The sequence below is a fragment of the Capra hircus genome, chromosome 7 (genome assembly GCF_001704415.2).
Source record: "Capra hircus breed San Clemente chromosome 7, ASM170441v1, whole genome shotgun sequence".
Taxonomy (NCBI): domain Eukaryota; kingdom Metazoa; phylum Chordata; class Mammalia; order Artiodactyla; family Bovidae; genus Capra; species Capra hircus.
This window is the reverse complement of record NC_030814.1, coordinates 55544834-55558256: the sequence shown is the minus strand read 5'-3', so window position 1 is coordinate 55558256 and position 13423 is coordinate 55544834.

The window sequence follows — 13423 nt, the reverse complement described above, 5'->3', positions numbered from 1 at the left end:
CGGCCACCTGATGCGAAGAAGTAACTCATTGGAAAAGATGCTGATGATGGGAAAGATTGAAGGCGGGGGGAGAAGGGGACGACAGAGGATGAGATGGTTGGATGGCACCATCGACTCAATGGAGATGAGTTTGATCAAGTCCCAGGATTTGGTGATGGACAGGGAAGCCTGGCGTGTTGGAGTCCATGGGGTCACAAAGGGTAGGACGCAACTGAACACCTGAACTGAACTGAAAGAAACTGCCAATACAGTGCAAAGTATAAAGTAAATTCTGGCAAGTACTTGAGGTATACTTCTTAAAAACTTGTCTTGTAATTTGTTTATATTAAACCACAATTTTAAATAACCCAGTCTGATCTCTGATAATTTCCTCTGCAATCCCACCATTCTAATAAGAAATATACAACCTTCATTTTTCCTCCTTGAATTTCATAAAGTATCCTTTCTCTAGAACTTCTTGCAGAAACCATCCTCAAAGGAGCAAATCTTGCCTCCCCCACTCCCCCATCCCTTTCTGAAATGTTTCCTTTCTGAAAATGTTTCATGCTTTGAGCTTTTCTCAGATTGGTCTGTCCTCACAGGTATTTTCCTGTAACTGGACTCCCTCTGAGGTGCCGTTAAACTCTAGAAGCAGAACCTGTAATAATGTCCTCCCTGGAGGAATTATAATAAAGTCTGATTGTTGATAGTCTTCTTTATGTTGATCCAGACTTACGGTGTTAAATCTTCCTTCTATGGATACGTAAAACACTCCTTCTTCCAGAGTTAATTCTAATATTTTTCCTAAATCTTCTCTTCTCTGGGACGCTTAGTTTCTTAGTATCCTCTTATTCACTAAATATTCACTACCAGATGCTCTGTTAGTCTACTAAGGCTGGCATAACAAAATATCACAGAATTCTGTTATCAAACAACAGAATTATTTGTTTGCCAATTCTGAGGCTGGAGGTCCAAGTTCAAGGTGCTGGCAGGGTTGGTTTCTCCTGAGGTTTCTCTTCCTGGTTTACATATAGCTGCCTTCTTGCTATGCTCTCACATGGCCTTTCTTTGTGTGTCCATGCTCCTTGTGTCTCTTCCTCTTCTTACAAGGACATCAGTTCTACTGGATTAAGGCCACGTCTTTATGACCTCATTTAACCTTAGTAACCTCCTTCAAGCCCATACCATCAAATACAGTCACATTGAGGGTTAGGGCTTCAAATCTAAATTTGGAGGGAATACCATCGAATCTATAAGAAATGCTTACACAAAAGATCAGAAAAACAAATCTCTGGTACTACAGATAGATGACATGGTTTCAAATCTTTTAAAATGTCTTTAAGGGATATGGAAGTTAGAACATAATCCAATAATAGATATGGAGCCTGATCAACATGGAGGGGGACTATGTCTTCTCTCTTTTTGGAATTTATGCTCCTATTTATTTGGCCAAAGATAAGATTCACTCTTGTGATCTGTGGTTTTTTTTTTTTTTATATATATACAAAAAGTAACACCAGTTTCATATATTTCTCTACAATCACTGTACCTTTGCTATTGTTATTCACTGGCTCAGTAGTGTCTGACTCTATAAGACTCCATGGACTGCAGCATGGACTGCAGCATATCAGGCTTCCCTGTCCTTCGACATCTCATGAAGCATGCTCAAACTCATGTCCACTGAGTCAGTGATGTCATCCAACCATCTCATCCTCTGTTGTCCCCTTCTCCTCCTTCCTTCAATCTTTCCCAGCATCAGGGATTTTTCCAATGAGTCCACTCTGCATCAGGTGACCAAAGTATTAGAGATTCAGCTTCAGCAGCATCAATTGTTCCAGTGAATATTCAGGACTGATTTCCTTTAGGATTGACTGGTTTGATCTCCTTGCAGTCCAAGAGACTCTCAAGTGTCTTCTCCAACACCACAGTTCAAAAGCATCAGTTTTTCAGCACTCACCCTTCTTTATGGTCCAACTCTCACATACATACATGAGTACTGAAAAAACCATAGCTTTGACTATACAGACCTTTGTCGGCAAAGTGATACCTCTGCTTTCGAACATGCTGTCTAGGTTTGTCATTGCTTTTTCTCCAGGGAGTAAGCATCTTTTAATTGTGTGGCTACAGTTACCACCTGCAGTGATTTTTGAGCCTGATAAAGTCTCTCACTGTTTCCATTGTTTCCCCATCTATATGCCATGAAGTGAGGGGGTGGCATGATCTTAAGATCTTTGAACATTGAGTTTTATGCCAAAATTTTCACTCTCTTCTTTCACCTTCAAGAGGCTCTTTAGTTCTTCTTCACTTTCTGTCATAAGGGTGGTGTCATCTGCCTATCTGAGGTTGTTGATATTTCTCCCTGGCAATCTTGATTCCTGCTTGTGCTTCATCCAGCCTGACATTTTGCATGATGTACTCTGCATATAAGTTAAACAAGCAGAGTGACAATATACAGCCTTGATGTACTCCTTTCCCAGTTTGGAACCAGTCTGCTTTCCATTTCTGGTTCTGTTGTTTCTTGACCTGAATACTTGTTTCGTAGGAGGCAGGTAAAGTGGTCTGGTATTCCCATCTCTTTAAGAATTTTCCACAGTTTGTTGTGATCCACACAGACAAAGGCTTTAGGTAGTCAGTGAAGCAACAAAGTATCTTTGTTGGAGTCTGGATAACTGTTCCATTTCCAAATTACATTAAAAGCCAGTTGGAACAGAAGGTAATGTCTTATAAGTCTTGCATGCCTATATTGTGACAAATGGTGTGGCCTGTATACAAGAATTGGTATTGGCTGACCAAGACTGACTTCATGAGAGTGTGATCTTTGCACTTGGTTTAATGCCTGATTGTGGCTATCTGACATTTTTGAACAAAAGGATTCACATTTTCATTTCTCACTGGACCCCACAAATTGTGTAACTGACTTTCAGAGGTAAAACATTTATGAACATTTATGAAAGATCAACTGGATAGAAGTCAGAAGACCTGGGTTTGCTCCCAGATTCTGCCACTAACTAGCTAAATGTTCATTTATCTACCTACTTAAAAGACCCTCTCTTTTGACTCAAAAGTTATGCAACCCTCTATAGTAACCAAAAGGTTACTATAGAGGACATCTACTGTTTTTGCCTGCCAAGCATCCAACTGCCCAATTTTCTTTCAGAACTATTCCTCCTCCCATTCTCTCCATGTGATTAGTAGGCTCAAGAGGATGGCCCTATTTCTCCCCCAACTTCTGGTCCAGAGTGACCTTGTGGCTCAGAACTGGTCAATCAGCTTGTTTTATTCCCTGGAATAATCTGGAATTGGACTTGAAATGGGTCTATGGCCCAAGTAGGCCAATGGGATTTGACTATAGGACTTTTGGGGAGGGAATTTTCTCTGGCGCTGCTGAGGACAAGGTGGAGCTGGAGGTTCTGGTAACCACCTTGCTTCCATGAAGGAAAGCTACCTGAGGACACAGCCAATCCAGAGAAAGTTCATCCAAGATGAAGAGTGTGAGACCAAAACCTGAGGACATGGTGTGAGCCCTGGGCGAGCAGCTGTGCCTGCAACTGGACGCAAAGATCCTGAGAGTCGATCAGGCCCTAAGGCTACTGATTTGGGTGTCTGTCCCTTGTGATAACAGGGATTGTTAACCACTAGATCCCAGGTCCATGGCAGGGTGCTACCATGTAAGACATGAAGCTAATCAATGCAGGAGTGCTTTGTCATGGGAGTCACTACAAGAGCAAATCTAAGTGATACAAGAAGAATTTCTTAAAATTATATATAAATGATTTTCTTTGTTTATAGGCCTATTTTAGGGCTATTCTATTTTCAATAAGAACTAGGAAACATGGCACACTGGAAAATCATTAGGCAGAGAATCAATTTTAATAACTGCCAAATCATCCTAATGGAGCTAATGAAAACAATCTATGATAAATTTACAGGAAATAGCTTCTAAAATTCATACTCCCTTTTAAGTCTGGGAATTCAGCTTTAATGTGAGGATGTGTCCTACTTATTAAACATATCCTTGAGTAATACATGATGAACAAGGAAGTAGTCTTTGCTAAATAAACAATCAGAGCTAGACGAAACCTGAAATAATCTGTCTATACTTTATCTGCTCTGTCATCACAGATGTTGATCAGTAATGGAATAGCTTGAGTTATTTATCTTTAAAATATTATTACTTCTTGGAGATTGTTTTATTTTAAATTGTTCTTTGGTCGCAGCAGAGAAGTAAGTCTGAAGGTTTCCTTTGGGGCAAGAGCCCACAGCTTTCCCAGTGAAGAGGCAGATGACTGTATGAAAGAGGCAGAGACTGTTTCAGAATGAAAGAAACAAGTTAACTGCTATAGCCATAGAATAGTGGAAATGGACATCTCAGAGACTCTTTGTCCTTAGAAGCATTCGAACTGAGGATGTGTGATCTCTGTACAGAACTTTGGAGAAAGGTAATAGGTAGCTGATTATTGGTTAGGTTTCTAACTCTGCAAATCTTAGGAGAAGTCACAAGAAATTCTTTTTTAAATTGAAGTGTAATTGATGTACAATGTCATGTTAGTTTCAGGTGTATAGCAAACTGATTCAGTTACATATATATATATATATATATATATATATATATATGTCTGTGTGTGTATATATATATACACACATATACGGAGAAGGCAATGTCACCCTACTCCAGTACTCTTGCCTGGAAAATCCCATGGACAGAGGAGCCTGATAGGCTGCAGTCCATGGGGTCGCAAACAGTCGGACACGACTGAGCAACTTCACTTTCATTTTTCACTTTCATGCATTGGAGGAGGAAATGGCAACCCACTCCAGTGGTCTTGCCTGGAGAATCCCAGGGACGGGGGAGCCTGGTGGTCTGCCGTCTATGGAGTCGCAGAGTCGGACATGACTGAAGTGACTTAGCAGCAGCAGCAGCAGCATACACATATACATGACTGAATCAGTTTGCAATATACCTGAAACTAACATGACAGTGTACATCAATTATACTTCAATTTATATATGTATTCTTTTTCAGATTATTTTCCTTTATATGATATTACAAAATACTGAATATAGTTTCCTGTGCTATACAGTAAGTCCTTGTTGGTTATCTGTTTTATATATAGTAGTATGTATATATTAATCCCATCTTCCCCCTTTCCCAATATATATTAAATATTTTAAATATATATATTTAGATATACTTATGCTGCTGCTGTTGCTAAGTCGCTTCAGTCGTGTCCGACTCTGTGCGACCGCATAGATGGCAGCCCACCAGGTTTCCCCATCCCTGGGATTCTCCAGGCAAGAATACTGGAGTGGGTTGCCATTTCCTTCTCCAGCAGATCTTCCCAACCCAGGAATCAAACCCAGGTCTCTTGCATTGCAGGCAGATGCTTTAACCTCTGAGCCACCAGGGAAGCCCCAAGATATAACTGATTCATATTGTACAGCAGAAAATTACAGATTATAAAGCAATTATCTTCCAACTAAAAATAAAAACAAATAAAAATCTCAAATAAACAAACTAACCTTACACCTAAAGTAACTGGAGAAAGAAAAAAAAACAAAACCCAAAATTAGTAGAAGGAAATAAATCATAAAGATCAGAGCAGAAATAAATGAGACAAAAAAAAAAAAAAAAAAGAACCAGAAAAGATCAATGAAACTAAAAGCTGTTCTTTGAAAAGATAAAACTGATAAACTTTTAACCTGATTCATACAGGAAAAAAAGGAGAGGGCCCAAATCTATACAATTAGAAAGAATTAGAAGAATAAAAAAGAAGTTACAACTGACACCACAAAAATACAAAGAATCATAAGAAACTACTACATGTAACTGTATGCTAACAAAAGGAACAACCCAGAAGAAATGGACAAATTCTTACAATCTCCCAATACTGAATCAGGAAGAAATAGAAAATATTAATATGAACAGACCATTCACAAGCACTGAAATTGAACCTGTGATTTCAGTTCAGTTCAGTTCAGTCACTCAGTCGTGTCCAACTCTTTACGACCCCATGAACTGCAGCACACCAGGCCTCCCTATCTATCACCAACTGTCAGAGTCTACCCAAACCCATGTCCATTAAGTCGGTGATGCCATCCAACCATCTCATCCTCTGTTGTCCCCTTCTCTTCCTGCCCTCAATCTTTCCCAGCATCAGGGTCTTTTCAAATGAGCCAGTTCTTTACATTAGGTGGCCAAAGTATTTGAGTTTCAGCTTCAACATTAATCCTGCCAATGAACACCCAGGAATAATCTCCTTTAGGATGGACTGGTTGGATCTCCTTGCAGTCCAAGGGACTCTCAAGAGTCTTCTCCAACACCACAGTTCAAACGCATCAACTCCAACTCTCACATCCATACATGACTACTGGAAAAACCATAGCCTTGACTAGATGGACCTTTGTTGACAAAGTAATGTCTTTGCTTTTTAACATGCTGTTGAGGTTGGTCATAACTTTCCTTCCAAGGAGTAAGCATCTTTTAATTTCATGGCTGCAATCACCATCTGCAGTGATTTTGGAGCCCCTTAAAATAAAGTCAGCCACTATTTCCACTGTTTTCCCATCTATTTGCCATGAAGTGATGGGACTGGATGCCATGATCTTAGTCCCTAACCTGTGATTTAAAAACTCCCAACAAACAAGAGTGCAAGACCAGATGGTTTCACAGGAAATTCTGATACCCTAAGTTTACAGTTGAATATACAGTCATCATCCTGGTGACAATCAGAAGAGAGGAGAAATCTGACCCATCAGCAGCTCCCTCCCAGAGACTTCTGTCTTCTGTCTATAGAAGGTCCAACAACAGGTCCATATCAGCTCACCTCTTCCTCACCAGCACCTAGTGGAGCTCTCGGCACCAAGTGAGCACATAATAACTACTTGTTCAACGATCCAATAAACTGGATAATTGAATACACACTTCAGAAGTCATGAGTTCAGTTTTTCCTGCATTTATGTTGTTCCATACCTCTGTCAGTTAAAAATTAATCATGTAACTCCCTGTGGTATATCACATTTTCACCTTGTACCGTATTATTTCACCTCTTATATATTTATGTCTTACCTTCTAAGATGGATCATGAATCTCTGAAGCAGGTCTTATACTCCTTTATAAACCTCTCAGTATTCAAACATTCAAAACAAGTTAACATTGTTCATGCAGATCACAAATAATTGGTGAAAACACTTTCCCCTTTATGAAGGTCCCAAAGCCTTGATGGAGATAATACTTAATTCCTCCTCTAAAGCCCAGGGTAACAAAAATTCCCAAATTCAATGATCTTCTATTCTGTTTCTCAGTGCACAGAATCACTGCCATTATGGCCCACTTTAAAATCAGTGCAAGTGCAGAGGGGTTAGCAGATCACTGGAGGTAAAAGTAATATTGAGGAATTTAGGGATGGTGTAAGTCAGCTTCTTTAAGTCAACCCTTAAAGTGAAAATGTTTGGTTAAACTCACTTGAGCAACTGCAGGAACTCAGAGATCCTGATTTTTGGAACTCTGCTCCTTGTGTACACTATGATCTCCTGGATGAAAGACATTGTTTCAGTAATGCTGCTGCTGCTGCTGCTAAGTCACTTCAGTTGTGTCCGACTCTGTGCAACCCCATAGATGGCAGCCCACTGGGTCCCCCCGTCCCTGGGATTCTCCAGGCAAGAACACTGGAGTGGGTTGCCATTTCCTTCTCCAATGCATGAAAGTGAAAAGTGAAAGTGAATTCGCTCAGCTGTGTCCGACTCTTAGGGACCCCATGGACTACAGCCTACCAGGCTCCTCCATCCATGGGATTTTCCAGGCAAGAGAACTGGAGTGGGGTGTCATTGCCTTCTTCGGTTTCAGTAATGACTTTACTTTTTATAAACTAGATTTCAAATTGTCAAACATTCCTCTTTCAATGCCCCCATCAGGAAACAAAAGAAGAGGGATTGCTTTGGGTACAAAATGCTCAGGGGATTACGCTTCCTCATCTGCACAAAACAAAGAGATGAAAGTTTAGATGTCAGGACTTGTACCACACAAGCCCTTTCTGAAGGAACTGAAAGATTTCATTGTGCTCTATGGAAGTTAGTGATTACATTTCAAAAAGAAAATAAAAATGGGAATATTTCCCCTGGAATTCAAGGACTCCAGCTAAGTTTACCCTTTAATGCTAAACTCCTGATATTAGATTATAAACTCAGTACAGTTCAGAACACCATTTGCCAGCTGGATCCCAGAGGTTCCCGGAGCCTCTACTCAGCATTTGGAATTCATCCTTCAGTTTCTGCCTTGAATCGTAATTAGTGCTATAGTTTATTAGCTCCTTGAGGGCAGCAGCTGTGCTTTATTCTGACTGGCTTCCTTAAAGTGTAAATAACCTCAGGTCTCTTCTTGTACTGACAGCCCTTTAACGACTTTAAAGTGACCTTAAAATAAATTCAAGTTCCTAACCATGGCCTATAAGGCACTGAAATAATCTAGCCCTGCCACCCCTCTGGCTTAACCTTACCTGGTCCTCTCCTCATTTACTCAGCTCCAGTCATTCTGACCATCTTCCTCACCCCTGAATGTGCCAGGCTGTTCACTGCACATGGCTGCTGCTCCTGTTCTGTGGGTGCTGCATGTTGGGGGTGCTCTGCTCCAAGATATTCAACCAATGACTCCTTCTCACTATTACTGTCTCAGTTCAAAGATTTCCTCTGAAAAGACCTCTGAGAGGTCTTCAAATCTCACTTTATCACCTCCACTTTATTATACTTGTTTTGTTTTTTTCTTAAGGACAATTCACAATTGTTTGCTGATGACACTGACTATTGTACTTCAAGTATAGAAGTCTGTCAGGTAAAGTCATCCTTTGCCAAGAGTTAAAGGTGGCCCATGAAGAATAACTTGAACATCATCTTCAAGCTGAGGCGGCTCTGTCTCTGACTCAAATATAATAGAAGTCTGTCAGGTGAAACCAGTTGTTGCTAGTGGCTAGGGACGGTCCATGAAGAGTAACACACAGCTAGGCGTATTTTATTTCTTCTACAGTGTATTTCAATAACCGAAGTTATCTAGTATGTTTCTGTTTTTATTTGGTCATTGTCCATCTTGCTCCTGTAGAACGTAAGCTCTCAGAAAACAAGAGATCTCATCTTGTTCACTGCTATATTCCTAGCTCCTAGAACAAAGTCCAGCATACAGCAGGTGTTCAATAAGCAGTCATTTAATGTACCTCCTGCAGTGCTTCATCCCATAGTGTCATATGCAGATATGCCGAAATCATATGGGAAAGAGAGAGGATGGGAAAGAGTTAAGATTCTAAGACCACGATGGAATGCAACACATGGCTGATAGACAGGTTATTTAAACAGTTACCTGTCCTTAAGCACAGATAGTGGTCTTGAGAACAGATATCTGGTCCTTAAGCAACACTGCTATTTTGAAAATGATGGTCAAAAAATATATGCAGAGCTTGAAGTAGTTCCTTTTTGAAAGACGCTTTTTCCTTTATATTTAGATGTTTCATGGTGTGAGATAGGAAGAGCACATGGCTAATTAGAAATAGGAAATATTTATATCATGTGGGCCAGTTTGAATTGCTAGACAATAGCTCTCAAGGACTAAGGTTGAGGTACCACAAGAATGAATCCAAATTTACAATGTCTGCTCTGCTGTTGGAGAAATGGTTATGTGAATGACACTGAATTCCAAGGCCTTCCTGTTCTGATGGACTGCTTTCTGTCACAAAAAAAGAATAGAAAGAAAAGAAAAATGCTATGCATAGGAGTTTGGGGATTAATCAAATTATACAACTATCCAGGCTAATTAAATCCAACATGACTTTCATTTTCTCCTTATAGTAAATAAATCATAAAGAAATTGACATGGCCCTGCCATCTTTAGCATGTGACTGAACAGCTCATAATCTCTCTAAGCTTCAGTTCTCTCTGGTCTTATAAATAAGCTCAAATAATTTCAACCTATGTAAGTCATCAAAAGAACTAATAAAAAATACCCAATCAAAACCTACATAGTTATCCTATATAAATGTACAGTTCTCTGTGAGAATTTGGAAACCTCCAGGCCATATTTATTCGCTCTGTGAACTAAATTTTCTTACTCTTACTCTGTGACAAATTTGGGAGGCTGCCATGTGGCCCCTTGTCTTCCCCAGGAGGCACCCATGTCATTATAAAGTGGGCTCTAAGCTTTGATGTGTACATAGGCCAAAAGCTCTCAGATGTCACTTGATGCCACCCAGGCAGTAGATCCTGGACCTTACTTTGCAAATATCTTGCCTCATCTATGACTCTGGTTTGGAATATGTTTTGGACTATAAATTATTACCTGGAAAGCTAGTAGATTTATTGGCTTAATTAATTCTGAGAAAGTAAACAATAGTTTCTCAGGGATTAAAGTTTTAGGCTCCAGGCTCTATTTTTGTGAGAGGGAAGGGAGTGGGGATGGGGGCGTGGTGGGGACTGCATATGTTTTTCTGATCCTAAGTTTGGGTGCCTTTCACTTCTGGCCAGTGTTCAGACTTGTTGCCAGATTTTGATAAAACATTCAAAAAGAAAATGAGAAGGAAGGCATCAGGGAAACAGAAACAGAGAAAAACGGTAAGAAATTCTTTAAGAAGTCCAGGAGCAGTGAGAGAGCAGGAATCAGAAGGCTGTGCTGACTGATGAGAGATGAAGAATCACCGAACCATAATAGACCTCACTTGTACTGACATGTGCTAACTGAAGTGTGAACAGCTGGGGTAAATTTGCTAAGCATCTTATTTCAGAGTTTGGCAGGGGATGGAACTCTATTTGCAAAGCAGACAGGTATGACAGGATTTAACAGGTTGAATGCAAAGAAAAAATGGAATCAGCTCAGCTCAGCAACTGAGGTACTGCAATGGGCCATTACTTTGGTGAGACACTCTGCTTTTATGGAAGGGACACCCATGGGCTCTCTTTTAATATCATGGTATTTAAGGTAGCACCTCCAATTCCCTTTGCTGTAGTCAGGATGGTAACAGCATGGTATTTGTATAGGTGATAGGCTATATCTGATGTTTTGCCTGCAGAACCTGATCAACAACACAGAAAAGAATTTACACAACAGTACTCCTTCTAAAAGCTTACATGAACTGAAAATTTATTCTGTATCAATCACTGGGCTGAATCCTTTTGTTTAGCTCACCTTCTTTATTCTAAAAGTAACCCCATGTGGTTAGTACTATTATTATCTCATTTTTTTCAGGTGGGGACTGAGGCTTGGAGACATGAAGTCAACTGCCCTGAAGCAGAGTTGGTCAGTGGCAGAGCCAGTGTCTGACACACAAGCCTGGGCAATTCCTCACAAGATAGTATTGTTACCATTATCTCCGAACAACAGCACCATGTGTGGCAATCCCTTGATCTGCTTCTGCTTTGGCTATTTCACTCTTTGCCTTGGAGTTTAACATCAACCAAGTTCCCATTTGTCTCCAAATGTTTTCCTATGATGTTGATGCAACCAACAGGTTTTTAACAGTGGTTCATAACATTGTACAGAAGGCAGTGATCAAAACCATCCCCCAGAAAAAGGAATGCAAAAAGGCAAAATGGTTGTCTGAAGAGGCCTTACAAATAGCTGAGAAAAGAAGTGAAATGCAAAGGAGAAAAGAAAAGATATATCCATCTGAGTGCAGAGTTCCAAAGAAGAGCAAGGAGAGATAAGAAAGCCTTCTTAAGTGAACAATGCAAAGAAATAGAGGAAAATAATAGAATGGGAAAGATTAGAGATTTTTTCAACAAAATTAGAGATAGCAAGGGAACACTTCATGCAAAGATGGGAATAATAAAGGACAGAAATGGTATGGACCTAACAGAAGCAGAAGACATTAAGAAGAGGTGACAAGAATACACAGGAGGACAGAACGAAAAGGTCTTACTTAACGACCTGGACAACTGTGATGATGTAATCACTCACCTAGAGCCAGACATCCTGGACCTTAGGAAGGATTACAAAGTGGATTACAAGTGGGCCTTAGGAAGCATTACAAAGCTAGTGGAGGTGACTGAATTCCAGCTGAGCTACTTCAAATCGTAAAAGATGGTGCTGTTAAAGTGCTGCACTCAATATGCCAGCAAATTTGGAAAACTCAGCAAAAACAAATTTGGAAAAAACAGGACTGGAAAATGTCAGTTTTCATTCCAATCCCAAAGAAAGGCAATGCCAAAGAATGTTCAAACTACCACACAATTGCACTCATCTCACATGCTAGCAAGGTAATGCTCAAAATCCTTCAAGCTAGGCTTCAACAGTATGTGAACTGAGAACTTCCAGATGTAGAAGCTGGATTGAGAAAAGGTAGAGAAACCACAGATCAAATTGCAAACATCTGTTGGATCACAGAAAAAAGCAAGGGAATTTCAGAAGACATCTGCTTCTGTTTCATTGACTTCATTTTAGGAGAAAAGGAAAGATGTATCCATCTGAATGCAGAGTTCCAAAGAAGAGCAAGGAAAGATAAGAAAGCAATCTTAAGTGAACAATGCAAAGAAATAGAGGAAAACAATAGAATGGGAAAGAGCAGACATCTCTTCAACAAAATTAGAGATACCAAGGAAACACTTCATGGCTAAAGCCTTTGGCTGTATAGGTCACAAAAAACTGTGGAAAATTCTTAAAGAGATGGGAATATCAGACCACCCTATCTGCCTGTAGAGTGTATGCAGGTCAAGAAGCAACAGTTTGAATCAGACATGGATTAATAGACCTGTTCCAAATAGGGAAAGGAGTATGTCAAGACTATATTGTCACCTTGCTTATTTAACTTAGATGCAAAATACGTGAGTACATCATGCAAAATGCTGAGCTGGATGACGCTCAAGCTGGAATCAGGATTGCTGGGAGAAATATCAGTAACCTCAGATATGCAGATGATACCATCCTAATGGCAGAAAGTGAAGAGAAACCAAAGAGCCTCTTGTGAAGGTGAAAGAGGAGAGAGAAAAAGCTGGCTTAAAACTCAACATTCACACAATGAAGATCATGGCATCTGGTCCCATCACTTCATGGCAAATAGAAGGGGAAAAATGGAAACAGTGACAGACTTTATTTTCTTGGGCTCGAAAATCACTGCAGATGGTGACTGCAGCCATGAAATTAAAAGACGCTTGCTACTTAGAAGAAAAGCTATGACAAACCTAGATGGCATATTAAAAAGCAGAGACATCACTTGGCCAACAAAGGTTCATATAGTCAAAGCTATGGTTTTTCCAATAGTCATGTACAGATGTGAGAGTTGTACCATAAAGAAGGCTGAACACCAAAGAACTGATGATTTCAAACTGTGGTGCTAGAGAAGACTCTTGAGAGTCCCTTGGACAGCAAGGATATCAAACCAGTCAATCTTAAAGGAAATCAGTCCTGAATACTTACTGAAAGTATTGATGCTGAAGCTGAAGCTCTGATATTTTGGCCATCTGATGTGAAGAGGTG